A 23,114-nucleotide genomic window follows, 5' to 3' on the forward strand; every position below is an offset into this window, starting at 1 on the left:
CTTATGTCTGCCTATACCAGAACCCCACCATGGGGTTATAGCTGTGTGGGCGAGCACACACCTATAACCCCAAAGGAGAAATGCTCACTTACAGAGATGTAAACAAATTTGTGCAAAATATTTGAGAAAAATAAGCTTTAGGTGCATATGGAACATTTCTGGGATCTTATATTTCAGCTCAAGAAACATTGGACCAACACTGCTTTCATTCTTTTGTTCAGTTTACATTTAATTGTTTGGGAATTTCTTCTTCTTTGGTAAAATGGCGGTCTGCAAACAAAAGTTACAGGTGCATGCCGCCACCTATTGTACAGGCTGTGTATTAGCCTTCTATTCTGTTGAATAAAACTTTATGAACAAATTGCCCTACCAACTCACCCTACACCCATCAAAACCTTCTCCCTATTCCAATACTTTGGCCCCATCTGATCCTACACGGGCACTATCATTCAAAACACCTTGCAACTTCTGCAGTAAAATCTCATACCCCAAGAACTTCTCTGCAGCTGCCACTACAACATCTATCCTCTGTGATTTATGTTCCATTCCTGCGGTACAACTGACAACCATGGCCATGAACGCCAAAAACCCTACCGTACTATATTCCTACAGCTCTCTATTGACCTCGACCTCCTCTTAGGATCCATCACCCTGGACCCATCTTCCTCTACTACTCTCTTCACTGCCTCAGCAAACAACACCTTCTACACTACTCTGATCCTGGCAACCTCAACCTGCCATTCTCTCACCTCTGATCTCCAGCACCATGGGTGATGAGTGGGTAGTAAAGACGCTCCATATTCTTACTTTGTTCTGGGAGTAGGACATAGTGCTCTCGAACGTCCCCTTCTCAGACTGCAGGTTGTCCACGCTCATCTTTTGGACAAGCGTGCTTCCTGATGACAGTGTGATTTGGAGGAGAGGGGTGATTGTCATCATGGATACCCTTTATTAGGCCCTTTTTTTAATTCCCCAGAGTCAGATTACTCGTTGAGCTGATAAGAGCAAGGTAAACAACTATTCCGTTGGATAAGGGAATTGTAAGTATAAATGACAATCTATTTTACCTTATGATGGCTGGAGACAAATGTGAAATGAGTCATATGAAGGCAAGCTGAAGCATATCAACATATCACGGTAGCCACTGTCACTTACCACAGACATTTATAACAGTGACTTTGGTGTTCGTTTCCTTACATTTTGCATCATTCCATGACATTGTTAGTTTACCTTTCTTTACTTTGTCATGTTTGTGTGGTTGTTCCTGAGCATTGCTAGCAATAGTGGATCATATTTGGCTAACGTTTTACAAATTGGGCAATAATTTGGGACATGTAGCCTATTTGAATCATTATGGGACGCAGACCATACAGTAGCAGTTTAAACCTGGAGCACGGTTCACCACGACTGGACCGTTATCATCACAGTTCAATGATTAGTGAGGATTATTAGGGTAGATTAATAGGACTACTGTTCTATTCCGATTGTAAACCTTTCTCCCATTCCAATATTTCATGGATTGAACTATTGAATATGGCAACTTTCAGTATTAATCAAATCGCTGTATTTTTTATTTACCAATATATTTTTTGTGTAAAAGCTCTCCAAACCATTTTTTAAATTAATATTTATAAATACTTTTCTAACCTTAAATGATATACAAGATCAGAGTATGTTTTGTGAGTACCAATTTGTGTTGAAAAGGTAATGAATGTGTGTACATTTCCTGAGTCTGAATCAGCCCTTGATGATTGACTTTATAAAGTGAGTCTGCAACTATGGGCACTTCCGTGTCCTCGGATTAATTTTAGGGATTTTATCAAAAATAAAACAAATACTTGTATGTTAAGTTCACACTGGAATCACCCCATACTTTTTAAAATACCTATACCTAGCAAATATTGTACCTACATTCAGATGCATTTTATACCTCAATTTCACTATTTTGCCCTTGTTCCTGACTTTTAAGCTTCTACTATGTTTTTCTATGAAACTCTGGGGGCGGTATTTCATTTTTGGATAAAAAACGTTCCTGTTTTAAATGGGATATTTTGTCATGACAAGATGCTCAACTATGCATATAATTGACAGCTTTGGATAGAAAACACTAACACTCTTCCAAAACTGTAAAGATATTGTCTGTGAGAGCAACAGAACTGATGTTACAGGTGAAACCCAGATAAAAATCCAATCAGGAAGTGCCCCATATTTTGAAAGCGCCGCATGCCAATGACTCCTTATATGGCTGTGAATGGGCTACGAATGAGCTCACGCTTTCTACGTATTCCCCAAGGTGTCTACAGCATTGTGACGTATTTTTACACATTTATGTTGAAGAATAGCCGTAAGGGACCACATTGAGCAAGTGGTCACATGATGGCTCCCGTAAAGTACAGAGGTAGTGTCAGGACCCGGTTACGAACCCAGGTCTCCGGAGTGAGAAACAGTCACTTAACCAACTGAGCCACGAATAGTCGGCAGAACCCAGAAGATGAGGCAGACACAGCAGTACTTGAGACGGTGTATTTAATGAAGTAAAAAGTGAAGTCCTTCAGGAAAACATGTAACTCCACAACCTCAAAAGGAATTCCACAAGAACAAAGGTAATCCTCCAAGACAAAAAGGTAAATCCACAAGGTGGTAGGTATAGCATAAAAAGCCTCAAAAGATACTCAAAAATAAATAAACAAGAACAAAAAACAGAATTCCACAAGAGAGTCCACCGGGATCAACAAGAGTTCACAGAATACTAGGGCTGGGTGCTAACATACAAACACAGAGCAAAGAACTGAGGAAAACTAAGGGTTGAAATACAATCAGGGGAAACGAGGCACAGGTGCAAATAATAATGGGGATCAAGGGAAAACAAAAGGTCAAAAAGCACAATGGGGGCATCTAGTGACCAAAAACCGGAACAACCCTGGCCAAATCCTGACAGGTAGCCATTATTCCAATCGCTTCTAATGAGAAACCAATTGTCCCGGTGGATATATTATTGAACAGATATGTGAAAAACACCTTGAGGATTGATTCTAAACAACGTTTGCCATGTTTCTGTCGTTATTATGGAGCTAATTTGGGAAAAAGTTTGGCGTTGTAGTGACTGCATTTTCCGGTCGATTTCTCAGCCAAACATGGAGAACAAACGGAGCTATTTCGCCTACAAAAATAATGTTTTTGGGAAAAAAGGAACATTTGCTATCTAACTGGGAGTCTCGTGAGTGAAAACATCTGAAGTTCTTCAAAGGTAAATTATTTAATTTGATTACTTTTCTTATTTTTGTGAAAATGTTGCCTGCTGCTAGCAGGGTATAATGCTATGCTAGGCCATGATAAACTTACACAAATGCTTGTCTCTAAAGCATATTTTGAACATCTGAGATGACAGTGTGATTAACAAAAGGCTAAGCTGTGTCTCAATATATTTCACTTGTGATTTTCATGAATAGAACATTTCCTGGGGATATTTACGTCCACTGCGTTATGCTAATTAGTTTCAGGCGATTACACTGCCGGATCCGGGATGGGTAGTATCAAGATTATTAATAATTACACATTGTATAATGTTATGTACAACAGAAAGAGTCAATTAAAATAAAATCTATATCAATATTTATTGTGAGTATGCCCTTCATAATGTTTTTTTACACAAAATATACCTGGTGTCATTTCCACCACGGAGGAGAAATTCCTCATTAATAAAGTTAAGAGAATGTTCATTTAGTTACCATGGAAACATATTGTGACACTGAAGCACATGGCTGCAGTGGACAGTTGTTCCAGATGTGATGTCCAGAAGTTGAAGAAAAATCGAGGTAAATGTTGCTTGTATAGAGAATATTTTAATTATATTTTAATATTAATATTTTAAACTGTAGAAATGTCATTTCCATCACAAACTTAAGTGTGGTGGAAATGACACAAATCCATTATCTTATTCATTTTTACTTTACTATTTTTTTTATTTTTACTTTAGGCTTATTTAATCATGTTTTAAATTAATTGAATCTAGAAAATGCTCCAAGGTGTGCACAAGTTGAAAACTAAGTAGTAGGTGTTCATTTTAAGAAGATGCCACAAAACAGCACAGAGGTCACAGACATATAGAAACAAAATGAAAACGGATCCTATACGATACCAGGAACATCTGCAAAAAGATAGGGAGAGATACTGGAAGAAAAAAGAGAAGGGAGAAGTTAAATCTATCTCTGAGCTTACAAAGCGAGAACAAAGAAACAAGAGATGGCAATGGAAATGTAACCAACGGAATAGAAGACAGACTTTAAAGAGAACAGTTGCAATGCAGACCTACCTATCAGCCAACACACCACCTCAGTCACCAGATGACTTGCAGCCAGAACATGAGGCTAACATACCTGCCCCCAACTTACCTGCCCCTGATGCACACCCTGATACCCCTTCCTCATCGTCTGCAACATGAATGAGAAGTCGAATACATGCTGGAAGGAAGAAGGTTGGAAGACGTCGCTCGAAAGCATACAGAGATCATTGTATGACAAATGTCAAACTTGATAATGTTTTACGGAAAGCTGAGAGATACAAAAAAAGGTACGATCGACTGAACAAAATGAAAAGACAAGATTCCCCCAAAACAAAGACAAAACAGCAAAAATGCCATCATTGCAGAGTTAAAACAAAAGTATTTAAAAAAATGTGCTGTGCCAAGGACAAACAAGTTACTTAAAAAAATGCTCAGAGGCAACATCCTGAGAAAGTATGTCCTGGTCAAAGCCGCAAACAGAGAATTAGGATTTTCAGCAAAAGCAATGAGGGCAAATGAAAACAGGCCATCAAGTCTTCAATACTCCAGGAAAAATCTGTGTAACAGAATTAGCACTGTCACAAAAGAGTAAATCCCCAAATTCTATGAACGTGATGACAACAGCAGATTAGCAACAGGGAAAAAAGACACACTAACAAGGAACAAGAAGAAAAAGCAGAAGCGCTTCTTGAATGGCACAATTCAGAACTTTTATCAGAAGTTTAAGAGGGAATATTCAGAAATTCCAATTTCCTACTGTGAATTCTGCAAAAGACGTCCTTTTTGGGTTGTCAAGCCAACAGTCCAGGATAGGGACACATGTCTCTGCAAAACCCACGCCACCCTCCAGTTCATGGCGGACAAACTACAGTATCTCAAAGTGACCAGCTGCAGCAACATTGAGAAAGTTTTTGAGTCTTTGTGCTGTGAGAACCTGAAGAAAGAGCTCATGTAAAGAGAGTGCTCCCTTTGCCAAGCAAAATAGCTTAAAACATCTGACTTTGATGCTGGTGAGCAGACATGGTGGTTTGAGTGGAAAAACAAAGCTGTTCACTGTACATTTGACAGTAAAAGAAAAGGTATGTGACACACTGCAGATTATATTGGAGGACTTCTTCAAATGATTGAAAGAGAAGCTGGGGAAACACGTGTACAACATGACACCAATACTCCAAACTGAGAGAATTAAGAGAATCTGGAGAAAGAGGAGATCATTGTGCATGTTGACTTTGCAGAGAACTAACTGTGTAAATACACCAGTGAAATCCCACCCACCACCAAAGCATCACCACATCTATTGGCTTAGCCAGGCTGGACCGGGCCCAGCCTACTATCCCGCATCAGAGTACCACCTCTACCAGACCAGAGAGGAAGCCCCACGGCCCAGACCTGGCCCCCCCTCCACTCCACAGGGTCCAACAGCAGGACCAGTGCAGCTACGCAGAGGTCGTCAGAGGACAGGAGAACCCTGTAGGATTAAGTGAGATTAAACAGCTCCTCCAATACATCTGCACTAAACACACGGACACACACACACCTATTGTACTAAAAGTTTACTTGTTCAATGAATAGGAACATATATATACAGTTGAAGTCGGAAGTTTACATACACTTAGGTTGGAGTCATTAAAACTCGTTTTTCAACCACTCCTCAAAATTTGTTGTTAAACTATAGTTTTGGCAAGTCGGTTAGGACATCTACTTTGTGCATGACACAAGTCATTTTTACAACAATTGTTTACAGACAGATTATTTCACTTCTAATTCATTGTATCACAATTTCAGTGGGTCAGAAGTTTACATACACTAAGTTGACTGTGCCTTTTTAAACAGCTTGGAAAATTCCAGAAAATGATTTGATGGCATTCAAAGCTTCTGATAAGTTAATTGACATAATTTGAGTCAATTGTAGGTATACCTGTGGATGTATTTTGAGGCCTACCTTCAAACTCAGGGCCTCTTTGCTTGACATCATGGGAAAATCAAAAGAAATCAACCAAGACCTCAGAAAATAAATTGTAGACCTCCACAAGTCTGGTTCATCCTTGGGAGCAATTTCTAAACGCCTGAAGGTACCACATTCATCTGTACAAACAATAGTACGCAAGTATAAATACCATGGGACCATGCAGCCGTTATACCACTCAGGAAGGATACGCGTTCTGTTTCCTAGAAATGAACATACTTTGGTGCGAAAAGTGCAAATCAATCCCAGAACAACAGCAAAGGACCTTGTGAAGATGCTGGAGGAAACAGGTACAAAATTATCTATATCCACAGTAAAATGAGTCCTATATCGACATAACCTGAAAGGCCGCTCAGCAAGGAAGAAGCCACTGCTCTAAAACAGCCATAAAAAACAGACTACGGTTTGCAACTGCATTTTGGGACAAAGATCATACTTTTTGGAGAAATGTCCTCAGATCTGATGAAACAAAAACAGAACTGTTTGGCCATAATGAGCATCGTTATGTTTGGAGGAAAAGGGGAGGCTTGCAAGTCGAAGAACACCATCCCAACCGTGAAGCACGGGGCAGCATCATGTTGTGGGGGTGCTTTGCTGCAGGAGGGACTGGTGCACCTCACAAAATAGATGGCTTCATGAGGATGGAAAATGATGTGGATATATTGAAGCAACATCTCAAGACATCAGTCAGGAAGTTAAAGCAAATGGGTCTTCCAAATGGACATTGACCCCAAGCATACTTCCAAAGTTGTGGCAAAATGGCTTAAGGTCAACAAAGTCAAGGGATTGGAGTGGCCATCACAAAGCCCTGACGTCAATCCCATAGAAGATTTGTGGGCAGAACTGAAAAAGCGTGTGTGAACAAGGAAGTCTACAAACCTGACTCAGTTACGCCAGCTCTGTCAGGAGGAATGGGCCAAAATTCACCCAACTTATTGTGGGAAGCTTGTGGAAGGCTACCCGAAACGTTTGACCCAAGTTAAACAATTTAAAGGGAATGCTACCAAATACTAATTGAGTGTATGTAAACTTCTGGCCCACTGGGAATGTGATGAAAGAAATAAAAGCTGAAATAAATAATTCTCTCTACTATTATTGTGACATTTCACATTCTTAAAATAAAATGGTGATCCTAACTGACCTAAGACAGGGAATGTTTACTAGGATTAAATGTCAGGAATTGTGAAAAACTGAGATTAAATGTATTTGGCTGAGGTGTATGTAAACTTCCGACTTCAACTGTAGTGTACAGGGAGGAGGCTTAATCAAGATAGTCGTCTCAACTTTTTCTTATGTCATTCTCGTTGGCACCAACAGTTTAAAAAGTGTTGATAGGGGATAGAATGCGGTCGGACCATCAGATAATAGGCATATACATTACTCTTACTGCATTTTCCACATGGACAAGGATATTTAACATTTAGTCAAAACCTATTGGATGCTAACTTTAAACAAAACTAGGACAGAGGAATTTATAACTACATTTTTCAGACATAACACAGGCACAGCAAATCCCCTTATTGTATGGGACAATTTTAAATGTGCGGCCTTGAGGCCATGAAATTCAGTACTCATCTCTAAAACAAAAGCAATTTAGGTCAAAAGAGCCCATACTAAACAAAGGAAATAGAAGGTATGGTGGCAGAATTGCAAGATTATGTTATAATAATTATTTTATCACATCAAATGGTTGTTTTATGCAACAGAATAGAGTATTCTGTTAATTATTGTGTGTGTGTTCTACGGAGGATGGGCCTCTGGGAGATAACACTGAAAGGAGAGATTTACGATGTATTTTGGGTGAAAAAACCTAAAGAGCATTACAGAGCATGAGTTAATATTTCTGTTATATATGGTACCAGGGAGAGATGGTTCCCGTTTGGAGTCGGAGGGCCAGACTCTGGTCTATACAATGAAAACTGTTAACACAGCAGATACTGTCTGCTGTGTATTATAGGTATCTTTCATACAAATCTTAACCTTGTGATCCATTATACATATCTGTTGTTCGTCATGTAGGTTGAAAGAGGTGTATCTTGGCTATAAAAAAACCTTTGTATTTTTCTCACTAATAATGATTTAGTTTAAGTATAACTCTGACTTGTGTGACAAGTTTGTCCCTCCTCATTTGATAATACAGAAATTAACCACCACAAAGGTCTAACAGAACAATAGGATAAAAACTCTACAATGGAGGCTCAGAATGATGTAGAGGAAAAACAAAAAGAAATGGAAGAACTTATTCAAGAAAGATCAAGTGTATATATTTTTTTTTAATAAAGCAACTGTAGATAAGGTCCCAGTTTACCTATTTGCTTATGGTCTTGCCTACACCTAGCAAAAAGTATTTTTTATTATTTCAGAAAAAATATGATATTTTATTTGGAACCGCAAGCCAGACAAAATTAAACGGGCCTATTTATATTGCAAATGAGGAAGAATGTCTCACCCTATGTTCAAGAATGGCCTTCTTTCCTTTATTCAGATTACAACCTCTCACTTTCATTATTATTTGAAAAGGAGATCATCTCCCAAATATAACTATTTTTAAAACAAGCTGGTTGCAATTTATATTTAATCCACCAGAAAAGACAGAACAAATAATACAACAAATTGTGGTTACGCTCAAATATACTAATTGATCAAAAACAAAAAAGTATCATCTTCGCAAAAGATATCATAAATAGGACTGGTGGAGTTGTCACACATGCAGCTAACAAAACATATGGAAATGTCTGCCCTCCCCAAAACTACAACCAACTAATTGCAGCATTACCGCTAACATGGAAGAGGAAAGTGGAAGGGGAAAATTAAGAAATGTGTCTGTGTACCTGCTCAAGTAATACACAATGTTTTTACTTCATAAAAGCTCCCCTCATGAGCTTATATTGAAAGAAAGTGTTGGCAGCGTCCAATCCAAGTCGAAGAACAGGCATGACTGTAGACTCAAGGAAACCACCTCCTTCCTTCTCAGGTTTGTTGCTCTTCTTGAACTCCTCTATCTCCTGTCTCATTAAGTCAGCCTTCTCCTTGTGGCCCTTCTCCAGCAGATCCTTCTGCTCCTGCATCTTGCACTCCAAGGCCCTGTGGAAGTCCCGTTCCTGTTGCTTCATCTCCTCCTTCATCTTCCCTTCCATCTGCTTCAACTTCTCATCTTTGCTTCTGCGATCGTCCTCCATGGTGCGCTCCATCTCCAACCGTTTCTCTTCAGCAGCCTTCTTCTCCTGCTCCAGCACAGCTGATCTCCCCTTCTCCTCTGCATGGTCCAAAGGAAGAGTTGAGGTAGGAAAACACTCTAGCTTCTGGACTACTCATGTTCTCTCTCATATGGAGTCAACAGACAGCCCCTGATCTTTTCCATGTTCTGGAATGGGCCATACCTTTTAGATTACTCTTTCAAACATCCCAGATCTATGTTGACTTCGTGCAAGATTATCACATTTTTTGTGAGAAGTCACTCCAACCAGAAAAATGAATTCAACCAGATAATAACATCCCAATGCTATATTTTGGACTTACCGTGGATCTTTTTCTCATTTTCTGTCAATTTTTTGTCAGCTTGCAGGATGGAATTCTTCTCTAGAGTCTTCTCCCTCAGGAACTGCTCAAGAATCTCCTCAGCCTGTAGAAAACACCCCAAAGGCTACATGTTTTATCATTGGTTGATGGCAATCGGTTTCTGGTATGATGCTGCAGATGGAAGCTAACATGGAAGCAAATCATAAGAGGTTGATATAAACAGCAATCCATCTACAAAATTGAAACTAAGTGGATCGGCCTGAAAGATGAGAACAGCTCCAGTGTTTAATATGGATATTTTGATGAATGTTTCAGCCCTAGCAAGGATTCTTACCCTAACTCCTTTATTGCCGGTACTGTGCCACCATGTTGTCATGGTGACTGCAGTAAAGCTCATATCCTCCAGGTGTGGCATAGATCCCCTCCTTAATCTTCTGGGCCATCGGAGCAGACAGCTTCTCCAGAAGAGCCACACAAGGCATGTTCTGGATGAGAAGGTCAGCGTAGTGCTTTGCAATGGCCACCTGCAGGAGTCAAGACTGTTTTAGGGAAGCATTTGTAAAAATGACAGTTAAGAACTAAGGCAGTGTTTGTACCAGGCACAGATCTGAAATGATTACCGCCAACGCTTTCAAGAAATCATTTTCCAGCCTGCGTGGCCTGGTGGTCTGAGCCGAGGTGATGATCTGAAATCTGGACCCATGTCCACAGGGAATAAGGATCCATACCCCTCTGGTATACTACCTGGCCCTCATCCACAGCAGTTTTACAGTTTTTCCAGACAGGGCACAGTACGGCTATGGTCTCCACTGAAAATGAGCACTGCAATCAGATAGAGGCAGTATACAAACCGCTCTGGATATGACAACATAGGCTACATTCAATGCATATATGCAAAAGCTTTTCAATGAAGCGGCAGAGTCCATGGAATCAGATGGGGCATGTTGGCAGGAGTTGTAGGAAATGCAAAGCACTTGCGCGAGGGGAATAGTTCCGGATGCACTCTCGTGGGAGGTTGTACATCAGGTTCTTTTTACCCCACCTGAATGATAGTCAGCATTCACCATTACAGTTGACATTAATCTATTTTTAGGGCTGGTTTCCCAGACACAGACTAGGCCTTGTCCTGCACACAAACGTGTGTTCAGTGGAGAACTAGAGGCCTAATCTGTGTCTGGGGTTCCGGCCCTTAGAGTTCACCATCCAAACACACAGTCATACTCAGACAAGCATATACAGAGATATGCTTAAATTAACATGAGGCAGAATACCTTATGTCCAATAAACCAACTGATAAAATCATTTGGTTTATGTGTCTGTTTGATTATGAGTGTAATCCTACATTACATTTTCATAGGAATGATTTTATAATAGGTCATTTTGACAGGCAGAGCCAATATCAATCATCTTGTTTCACAACCCTTATGCTCTTTGTGAGATAATGATTATTCCAACTGTGTAATTGTTAATGGTGCACTATTCTAAACAGTTGATCATTGGGGCGGTGGCTAGTGCTAATGTCACCTTTCTGAGTTCCAGGAATGCAGATACTCATCTTCAGTGACGTTTCTGCCGTCGATCAGAGTAGTAGAGTGAAATCTCTGACGGCCCACACAAAATTCGGAAAAAGAACTGCACAAAATCGTTAGAGGATGAAGCTGCACTGGAAGAATTCACCTTGATCCGCTCTGTCAGCTCACTCACATATCTTTAGGGTTTAAGTTGAGGATCGACTGATAAAAGCTACCAAAGTTTTTAAATCATGTGCATCTGCATTGACATGTGCCTGCTACAGTTGTACAAGGACTTGCTATACAACAGTTATAGCATATGAGCTGTTTCAGGACCTGGACTGTGTCCACATATGCACTGAGTAACCCCTAAGGGAATTGATCCCACAAACTACAGTGTGTTAAACATTCTGCAAACACGTAATTAACGCTGTCAGTAACACAATATATTTCGGGTCTATAAGGACATTTTGTTCAGCATCCAATAGATATACAAATGTACAGCACTTTCACTTTCAATATGAGAGGGAGTTCCAAGAAATCGGTTGGGGGAAATATCCCCTACCCATGTGATATGTACACCTGTTAAAGTCAACAGGAGAGGAAACAGGGAGGTTTGCCATGGGGAAATAGATATTGGTTTAAAGGATACTGGAGGTTCTCCACGGCTTGATTGTCAATGGTCCTCGACTATTGTAGACCAGAGTACTGTCAGAATGGCCAAGGAGAAGATCCAGGCATCATTCTTAGAATCTCCCTGAAACAAGTATGACAACAACAACATGCCTACTGGTGATACGGCTAAATGAAATTAAATAATTTCAAATCTATATATACAAAAAATGTGGACACCCCTTCCAATTAGTGGGTTCAGCTATTTAATCAAACCTGTTGCTGACAGGTGTATAAAATCGAGCACCAAGCCATGCAATCTCCATAGACAAAGGCAAGAGATTTGAAGAGCTCAGCGACTTTAATGTCAGTGCTAGACTGTTAGTGCTGTAATTGTGGAGTGGAAATGTTTAGGAGCAACAACACAACGGCTCAGCCGTGAAGTGGTAGGCCACACAAGCTCACAGAACGGGACCGCTGAGGGGCTGATAGCGCATTTCCGGTTGCAACACTCACTTCCGAGTTCCAAACTGCCTCTGGAAGCAACGTCAGCACAAGTACTGTTCATTGGGAGCTTCATGAAATGGGATGCAGTAGCACAAAAAGCCTAAGATCACCATGTGCAAGCCAAACGTCGGCTGGAGGGGTGGTGCCATTGTTTGCAGCATTGGAAACACATTCTCTGAGGAATGAGTCACGTTTACCATCTGGCAGTCCGACGGACGAATCTGGAGTTTGGTGGATGCCAGGAGAACGCTACCTGCCCAAATGCATTGTGCCAACTGTAGAGTTTGGTGGAGGAGTAGAAATGGTCTGGTGCTGTATTTTATCGTTTGGGCTAGGCCCCTTAATTCCAGTGAAGGGTAACGCTACAGCATACAATGACAATCTAAACAATTCTGTGCTTCCAACTATGTGGTAACAGTTTGGGGAAGGCCCAGTTTGCCCATGATTTTGGAATGAGATGTTAGACGAACAGGTGGCTACATACTTTTTTGGTCATGTAGTGCTTGTGTGTTTCGATATTTGTTCACTGTGCTGGATTACTAATGTGAATTGTAAAGAGACTGAACTTTGACCTCTCACCTTCTCCACGCCCCCAGCCCCTCAGTATCCAGCAGCACCAGGGTGTGGTGTCTTTTTCAGGGTGAGGCACACACCACATCCAGATTCCTTAGTTTTGGACTGGATGGTGGCTCCCAGGGCAAAACCTAAACATATCTGAAGAATAGACATTTTTTTCTGAAATAAATGTACAGATGCAAAAAAAAAATTAGGAATTGTTTACAGATTCAAACCATGAATTCAGATATCAGCATTAGTCAGTCTCTGTCCACCTTTTCTCTTCCAGCCAGCTTGTCATGAGGTAGGACTTTGCAGTACAGCCCGACCACCGCCACCACTACGACTCACTGGTTCAGTCCCATCAGGTACTTGATGTAACCAGGAACACCAGTGAAATCACAGGATGGCAGAAATATTCAATCTATAATACTAAATTGTTCAGTGATTGCAGTTCACTTTGGTGATTCTCACAAGCAGGTGACCCTCCACACCTGTGTTGGATATACCACAAATGATACCCCTCTGCTGTCTGGGCCCATCTCTCAAAAACACTGGCCTACTCCCTTGAGCTCTGCCCATTGGCTACTGCTGTACACTTTGAGTGATGGGCCTACAGTATAGGTCTGAAATGTTGAACAATGGTTGTTGTTCAAAATGTTTGCAATAAAATATTGTTTTCATGTTTTTTTTTTTACATAGATGTTATTTCCACCACACCTTGTCATTTCCATCACAACCCATATTTTGAGGTAAATGAGTATATTATGTATAATTTACTTACATTTATTTGTTTTAGACATGGAAATCATATGGTTGTTATCACAATCTCACAAAAAGTTTGGGTGGAAATATCTTATTTTTTATGATAAATAAATGTTTTCAGCTGTCACCAAGGCAAGTTTATACATTCAGTCGTCGTGTTGAATTATTATTATTATTATTAGGAAAACCTTAATCACTTGAAATAATATTTCAATACAAGTCCATGTACAAATGTATAAGAAATCCATTATAAATCAATTTTATGATATTTAATTTTCAACTAAAATAGATGTTTAATGATGTGATGGAAATTACATTTGTCTATGGCTGTCTGGGAAAATGGAAAATTCCTGAATAGTACGATCGCAGCCATTATCAGATATAGTTTCTAGACAAATCAAGGACAAGTACAATACTGGTAAAATGGTGTTTAAAGTTAACTTCTAAACTTTGCATGGCCAAAGTGCCCGGTTACATAATCACCCAATAAAGTCATATAGGGCCAGTTTCCCAGACACAGATTAAGCCTAGTCCGGGACTAAAAAGAGATTTTCCATTTCAACATTTGTAAGTATGTTTTTTTGTCCATGGGATTAGGCTTGATCTGTGGCTGAGAAACCGGCCCATAAGGTTCGGCTTCATCTAGAAAAGTGTCAATTAAAACCAAGGCAAACTTAATCTGTATCTTAATAGTGTGACCCTATGGTTGAGAGAATGCCATTTCATTTTCCTACCATTAGTGTACTGTACAGTGTTGTAGACATTACAAAGGTCATTGGATTTTCATTGAGTCCACACATTCACACCCCCTTAATAGTGGGTCCAAAGGCAAGGGTTATTATGGGTAGGTTATCCATATGGGTTGAGAGAGCGTGTTCTGTTATTGTGATGTGTCTTCCTGTGGCTGCTTACATATTGACCAGAAACTGTAAGTCCAGTTTTACATCCAAATGAACATCAAAGACCAAAGTATATATTCTAGGACCTGAAGGAATAGCTACTGTAGAAATTGCCTTCATAACATTTTCAGCAACCTGTTTGAATGACTCATCTCACTGCTATTGGACTCAGTAAATAGGAGAAATGTTGGTGGGGTAACAGTTGATTGAACGCACTGCATTTCCCCCAAGGGAACTTCAGGTGTGGCATTTGTTATTCAGAAACACACAATGAGTGAGAGACAAATGACCTTAGCAATGCGGAGAAGAGGGAGAGAGAGAGAGCAATCCATGACCTTAGCAATGCGGAGAAGAGGGAGAGAGAGAATCCATGACCTTAGCAATGCGGAGAAGAGGGAGAGAGAGAATCCATGACCTTAGCAATGCGGAGAAGAGGGAGAGAGAGAATCCATGACCTTAGCAATGCGGAGAAGAGGGAGAGAGAGAAGTCATGACCTTAGCAATGCGGAGAAGAGAAGTCATGGGAGAGAGAAGTCATGACCTTAGCAATGCGGAGAAGAGGGAGAGAGAGATGCGGAGAAGAGGGAGACAGAGAAGTCATGACCTTAGCGGAGAAGAGGGAGAGAGAGAAGTCATGACCTTAGCAATGCGGAGAAGAGGGAGAGAGAGAAGTCATGACCTTTGCGGAGAAGAGGGAGAGAGAGAAGCATGACCTTAGCAATGCGGAGAAGAGGGAGAGAGAGAAGTCATGACCTTAGCAATGCGGAGAAGAGGGAGAGAGAGAAGTCATGACCTTAGCAATGCGGAGAAGAGGGAGAGAGAGAAGTCATGACCTTAGCAATGCGGAGAAGAGGGAGAGAGAGAAGTCATGACCTTAGCAATGCGGAGAAGAGGGAGAGAGAGAAGTCATGACCTTAGCAATGCGGAGAAGAGGGAGAGAGAAGTCATGACCTTAGCAATGCGGAGAAGAGGGAGAGAGAGAAGTCATGACCTTAGCAAGGAGAAGAGGAGAGAGAGAAGTCATGACCTTAGCAATGCGGAGAAGAGGGAGAGAGAGAAGTCATGACCTTAGCAATGCGGAGAAGAGGGAGAGAGAGAAGTCATGACCTTAGCAATGCGGAGAAGAGGGAGAGAGAGAAGTCATGACCTTAGCAATGCGGAGAAGAGGAGAGAGAGAAGTCATGACCTTAGCAATGCGGAGAGAGAGGGAGCAAGAGAGGGATAGAAGTCATGCAGAAGAACAACTTCTGACTTGTTATACCTTTCTGGTTGTTAAGAGTGAGATTAACATGATTCAATTATCCCAAAAAATTATAGGTAATCAAATTTTAGAACTCAAGATCAACACAGGAGGAAAAGATTGACAGAGAGTGAGTTAAAAAAACAACTTTAATCGTGTTAGCTAGCCAAATTCAAATTTGTCAACTAGCTTACTGTCTAGTTCCAACTGTTTACTGGTGGTAACCATAGCAACATGGCCACTGAGGCAGTGCTGGCAGCACCAGCAGAAGCAGGGACTGACTCCCCCCTTTTTTTGAATTTCCAGCAGGAATTGTTGTGGAAATATTCAGTCAATCATATTTCTCAAATACCGGAGCCTGTGAGTTTATTACGACATAAGAAAATCCGAGCTGGTTCATGAAAACAACTAACTTTCCAGTCTTGGCACATACTTCTTATACATTTTTCCTCCTTACATCACACCCATAGTAAACTCCTCTTAATGACTCATCCCCTCTGGCATTTAGCCACCATTATCTTATTGCCTTGCACTAAGTTTAGTTTGGTTTTATATTAGGGCATGGAAACAGTAGAGCCACAGCAATAGTTCAAAAAGTAGTTCAAAAAGACATATGTTCTCCACTAAGACAATTGAATGCATGTAGGACCAGTCCTTGGCACTTTACAGAAATAACCAGACATGTCATCCTGCTAACTCCTCTGAAAGGGACACCCATGTTCTGGAAAAGACACAAGCGGTGTAACCATAGCAACATTATATCAGGCCATAACACAGTTACAGGAATAACCAGTCCTGTCCACTCCCCAACAGGTGCATGTCTAATGGAGTCTAATGACCCAGAGCACATATAGAGTGCACTAGTTTTGCTGACTATCCTGAAATGTATAATGGCCACACATGTTCTGGAAAATTCTCAATAGAATTAAATCAGAGAAGGGAAGAATCTATTTTAGACACAGAATTCTGAGGGAGAACCTGGAAACTTTATTTGCCGACTGCTCACACAACAGGACTGTTGCAAACCTGTTATTTTACACAGACCACACTACTGCCTGGCATACAGCTGTAACCAGACATTTCAGCTATACGACAAAGAAAGGCATCTGCAAGAGAAGGCATTTTTGAGGACAGCGAGAAGGATCAGGAAAACAGGTTTCTGACGGTAAACATGTACCAGAATGGCACTACAACAGGTATATCCTCCCCCCTGCTTGCCTACCACCACCAGAGCCAAGACCACACTAACATTTGCCTGCTGAGAGACAGGCTGCCCCCGGAGGCTCACATGGGGACACCTACTACAGAGAGAAGCTCTCTGGCCCCCTTGACACACCCCCACACGCCCCTCCTTGTACACAGGCCCTGTGTACCCCAGCCCCAGACCGTAAAACCCACTGATTTGGCCATCCTCATTGACTCAAATGGGAAATTCATTCAAGAGGATAAACTCTTCCCCCACCACAAGGTGTCCAAAATATGGTGTCCAAAAACACAGGATGCACTCCACATCCTGTCCCAGTCTGACTTTGGCACACCAGTCCAGATTATTATTCACACCGGCACCAACAACCTGCAAGAGGAGCAGAAGAGAGTAGGCAGCTCTAGTCAACAGAGTAGCAGAGAGGGCCTTTGAGTGGTTCCCCAACTCCCACATCAAAATCTCCACTCTGCTGCCCCGCAAAACTTTAATCCCCATACCATTCAGAAAGTCAACGCTGACATCACCAGAGGGTGTGGCCTACTCCCGAACGTACACGTTGCTCACCCAACAATCACCCCAGAGCATCTGCACCACCTGAGGAAGCAGACAGTAGGGAATGTGTGCCAAGTCTCTAAAGGACGTGGCACTTGGTAGACAAACATCCCATGCCGCAGAGGACCACCCAGAGTCCCCTACCAGACCACTGCACCACCAAGGAGCCCCAGGCCCTCTCAACCCACCACCAGACCCAGCGCACCCCACAGGCCCCACCCACCACCAAAGCATCACCACATCTATTGGCTTAGCCAGGCTGGACCGGGCCCAGCCTACTATCCCGCATCAGACTACCACCTCTACCAGACCAGAGAGGAAGCCCCACGGCCCAGACCTGGCCCCCCTCCACTCCACAGGGTCCAACAGCAGGACCAGCGCAGCTACGCAGAGGTCGTCAGAGGACAGGAGAACCCTGTCGGATTAAGTGAGATTAAACAGCTCCTCCAATACATCTGCACACAGACACACACACACACCTATTGTACTAAAAGTTTACTTGTTCAATGAATAGGAACATATATATACAGTTGAAGTCGGAAGTTTACATACACTTAGGTTGGAGTCATTAAAACTAGTTTTTCAACCACTCCTCAAAATTTGTTGTTAACAAACTATAGTTTTGGCTATTTTGTGCATGACACAAGTCATTTTTACAACAATTGTTTACAGACAGATTATTTCATTTCTAATTCATTCTATCACAATTTCATTGGGTCAGAAGTTTACATACACTAAGTTGACTGTGCCTTTAAACAGCTTGGAAAATTCCAGAAAATTATGTCATGGCTTTAGAAAATTCTGATAGGCTACATGAAATCATTTGAGTCAATTGGAGGTGTACCAGTTGATGTATTTCAAGGCCTACCTTCAAACTCAGTGCCTCTTTGCTTGACATCATGGGACAATCAAAGGTAAACTGCCAAGACCTCAGAAAATAAATTGTAGACCCCCACAAGTCTGGTTCATCCTTGGGAGCAATTTCCAAACGCCTGAAGGTACCACGTTCATCTGTACAAAACAATCGTAGCAACATCTTTGAGACATTCTTGAAACATACTTTCAAAGTTGTGGCAAAATGCTTAAGGTCAACAAAGTCAAGGTATTGGACCTATATCCCATAGAAAACTTGTGGGCAGAACTGAAAAAGCGTGTGCGAGCAAGGAGGCCCACAAACCTGACAAAGTTACATCAGCTCTGTCAAGAGGAATGGGCCAAAATTCACCCAACTTAGTGTGGGAAGCTTGTGGAAGGCTACCTGAAATGTTTGACCCGAGTTAAACCATTTAAAGGCATTGCCACCGAATACTAATTGAGTGGATGTAAACTTCTGACCCACTGGGAATGTAATGAACAAAATAAAAGCTGAAATAATTCTCGAAGACAGCCTTTTAACAAAGTGACTTTGTTTCAAATATTTTTTATTAAACACACTCAAGAATGGTGTATAGGTATACAAGACAGGTATACAATTATTATCTAAACATAAAAGAGCATACAGGAACAGCAAGACCCAGAGTTCTGGGTGCAAAACAAATAATACAAAACACGACATACAAAACAAGGACATGTAGAAAGAGACCGTAAGAGATTAGTTGTTTTTGGGGGTTGGTTAATCCGTTTAGGGACTCAGATACTCCCAGGATTATCAGAAGCGGGTCTGGATCTATTGAAGTCTCTAAAACTTCAGAGAGGATCCCAAGAATTCCACACTAATAACCATGCAAGCTAGAGCATAGGGCAAAGCAGTGGAGTAGTGTACCCTGCACAGCCTGACATTTATCACATGTAGGGGATGTATCAGGAAATGCAGTTTAGTTTTGGAATAGTGTAATCTGTGTAATACCTTGAATTGTATGAGACGATGTCTGGAATTAATGGAGCATGTGTGGATATGCTCCAAGCTCTCTTCTCAGTCTGCCACTGAGATGTCAGTCCCAAGTTCTTCCTCCCATTTTGCCTTGATGGCATCTGTAGAAGGTGTGCTAACAGATTGAAAAGCATCATATCAGTTTATCTGAGGTGGGACATATTTTTATGCATCCATCAAACATGGAAGGTTTAGCATTCCCAAATGTTGGGAGGTGTTTCCTAACGTGGTCTCTAATTTGTAGGTATCTGAAAAAATTACTTCTGGGAAGATAAGTTTCCCTCAGCAACTCAAAGGAAACAAAGGTCCCTTCTATGTATAAATCCCCTATGATACTTATCCCCAACTCTCCCCATCGCTCAAAGGTATTATCAAAGTTAGAGGGGGCAAAGGAGGAACTCCTGGCGACAGGGAGCATGAATGACATTGGTCTAAGCTCAAAGTGGACTTTAATTTGCTTCCAGATTCAGACTGTGCTATGTATAATAGGACTGTTACAATAAAGTGACATCTCCAGATTGACAGGCGACAAAAATCACAGTGCCAATAGATAAGGGGTGACACTCCTCACGCTCCATACTAAGCCAGCTGGATGCCGGAAGTGCATCATCCAGCAGAAACGTAACAACGGAGGTTAGCGGACCAGTATAAAATGTAAAATTTGGGAGAGACAATCCTCCTTCCATCTTGGATTTACAGAGGTGTTTTTACCTATCCTGTGTGTTTTATAATCCCAGATGAAAGGATTGATAATTGAGTCCAGTTGTTTATGAAAGGATTTAGGTATGAATACTGGGATGTTCTGATATAGGTAGAGCAGTTGTGGGAGGAAGACCGTTTTAATGGCATTAATTCTTCCGAGCAGAGAAATTGGGAGAGTTCTCCAAAATAGTATGTTTGCCTTGAGTTTTTGTATCAGAGAGGGGAAATTCTCTTTAAATAGTAAGGAGTATTGTTTGGTAACTACAATTCCTAGTTAGGTACATTTTTCTGAAGATAACTTAAATGGGAGATGTTCTAGCCAGGTGGTGTTTTGCGACCGTATGGGCATTAATTCACTCTTGTTCCAATTTATTCTGTATCCTGAGAAGGTACCAAACAAATTGATCACATCAAGAATAGCTGGGATACTAGCCTGGGGTTCTGTTACATAGAGGAGGATGTAATCTGCGTATAGGGAAATCTTATTTAGAGTATCTTTAGTATTATAGCCGTGTATTGCTGCATGAGATCTAATCGTCTGAGCGAGCGGTTCGATAATTAGGGTGAAGAGCATAGGCGACAACGCACAACCCTGCCTTGTCCCCCTGTAAAGGTTAAATCGGGGCGACAATGATTAGTTAGTGAGTATTCTGGCACAGGGGTTCCTATATAAAAGCATCTCCAATATTACATTTCTGTAGGACCTTGAATAGATGAGGCCTTTGACCAAGTTGAGTGGCCCTTTCGGCGTCAAGAGATATGACGGCAAGGTCCACGTTGGGTAACCTCTGAGAATACATAAATATTGAAGAGGCGCCTGAGATTGAAGAATTAGTTTCTGTTAGGGATAAAGCCGGTCTGATCCGAATGGACCAATTTGCCAATTAAAGTGCTAAGCCTGTTAGCCAGAGTTTTTGCTAAAATCTTTTGGCCTGTATTAAGGAGAGATATTGGTCTGTATGACCCTACCTCTTCTGGATCTTTCCCTTATGTATAACTGTAATGAACGCTTCGTCCAAAGTAGAAGGGAGAGCTCCATCCTCATTGGCCTGAACCAACATTTTGTGCAGGTAGGGAGAGAGCATGTTGCTGAATGTTTTATAGAATTCACCAGGGTATCCATCTGGGCCCGGGGTCTTGCCACTCTTTAGAGATTGAATTGTTTCTCGAATTTCATCAAGAGATATTTCCTTATTCAGGAAGTTAAAATCTTCCTGGTTCAAGGCGGGAACATTACAAAATGTTTGCATAATTAAGGAGTTAGGATCTGCTTTAGATGTATATAGAGTCTCATAAAACTGCCGGAATCTGTCATTGATGTCTTTGGGGGAAGAGTGTAATTCCCCAGATGCAGATTTAACTTTGTGAATCATTCGATCACTCACATTTTTTCGAAGTTGTCTGGCGAGTAATTTGTGTGGTTTGTCACCAAACTCAAAATATTTTTGCTTGGCATAGAGAAAAGATTTAGCAATTTTAGCTGAGAGAATCTGATTATATTCAAATTTGAAAGAGGTAATTTTTTTATGTTTCTCCATAGATGGATGGTTAGCATTCTCCCTATCCAGTAAGTGAATTTGTCCCTCCAGTTCTTCCAGTTTTCCTCTGTTTTGCCTACTCCTGGCAGCCTGAAAGGAGATGATACAGCCTATCAGATAAGCCTTCAGTGTTTCCCACAATAATGCTGGGGAAGTCTGTGTTGTCGTTGGTATCAAAGAAAAATGTAATTTGGTCTTTAAGATATTCACAGAATGTTGGTTCTGTGAGTAGCTGAGGATTCAACCTCCAGACCCTCTCGTTTGGTACAATGTCACCCAATCTCAGGGAGAAGGTGAGTGGACTGTGGTCCGAGATTATAATATCATGATACCTCACATTACAGGTATAGGGGAGTAGTCTAGCATCCAACAAAAAGTAGTCAATTCGAGTGTAAACATTGTGAACATGAGAGTAAAAGGAGTATTCCCTACCCGTAGGGTTAGCGATCCTCCATATATCAAATAAGTTTGAATGTTTTATGTAGGTATTCAAGAATTCACTTGAATAGGAGGTAGGGGTTCACCGGGTAGAGGATCTATCCAAATATCAAATCAAATTGATTTATATAGCCCTTCGTACATCAGCTAGTATCTCAAAGTGCTGTACAGAAACCCAGCCTAAAACCCCAAACAGCAAGCAATGCAGGTGTAGAAGCACGGTGGCTAGGAAAAACTCCCTAGAAAGGCCAAAACCTAGGAAGAAACCTAGAGGAACCAGGCTTTCTGGCTGTGCCGGGTGGAGATTATAACAGAACATGGCCAAGATGTTCAAATGTTCATAAATTACCAGCATGGTCGTATAATAATAAGGCAGAACAGTTGAAACTGGAGCAGCAGCACAGTCAGGTGGACCGGGGACAGCAAGGAGTCATCATGTCAGGTAGACCTGGGGCACGGTCCTAGGGCTCAGGTCCTCCGAGAGAGAGAAAGAGAGAATTAGAGAGAGCATATGTGGGGTGGCCCGTCCTCTTCTGGCTGTGCCCGGTGGAGATTATAACAGAACATGGCCAAGATGTTCAAATGTTCATAAATGACCAGCATGGTCAAATAATAGTAAGGCAGAACAGTTGAAACTGGAGCAGCAGCATGGCCAGGTGGACTGGGGACAGCAAGGAGTCATCATGTCAGGTAGTCCTGGGGCATGGTCCTAGGGCTCAGGTCAGTTGAAACTGGAGCAGCAGCATGGCCAGGTGGACTGGGGACAGCAAGGAGTCATCATGTCAGGTAGTCCTGGGGCATGGTCCTAAGGCTCAGGTCCTCCGAGAGAGAGAAAGAAAGAGAGAAGGAGAGAATTAGAGAACGCACACTTAGATTCACACAGGACACCGAATAGGACAGGAGAAGTACTCCAGATATAACAAACTGACCCTAGCCCCCCCGACACAAACTACT

The 23,114-nt window shown here is 41.5% G+C and overlaps 1 pseudogene; it reads right to left on the minus strand.

Annotated features, from left to right (window-relative positions):
- Positions 1 to 9,056: 9,056 nt before the first annotated feature.
- LOC123989853 lies at positions 9,057 to 13,341 on the minus strand (annotated as a pseudogene).
- Between the last annotated feature and the right edge of the window lie 9,773 nt (positions 13,342 to 23,114).

Source organism: Oncorhynchus gorbuscha, linkage group LG01 (assembly GCF_021184085.1).
Source record: "Oncorhynchus gorbuscha isolate QuinsamMale2020 ecotype Even-year linkage group LG01, OgorEven_v1.0, whole genome shotgun sequence".
In the NCBI taxonomy this organism is placed as follows: domain Eukaryota; kingdom Metazoa; phylum Chordata; class Actinopteri; order Salmoniformes; family Salmonidae; genus Oncorhynchus; species Oncorhynchus gorbuscha.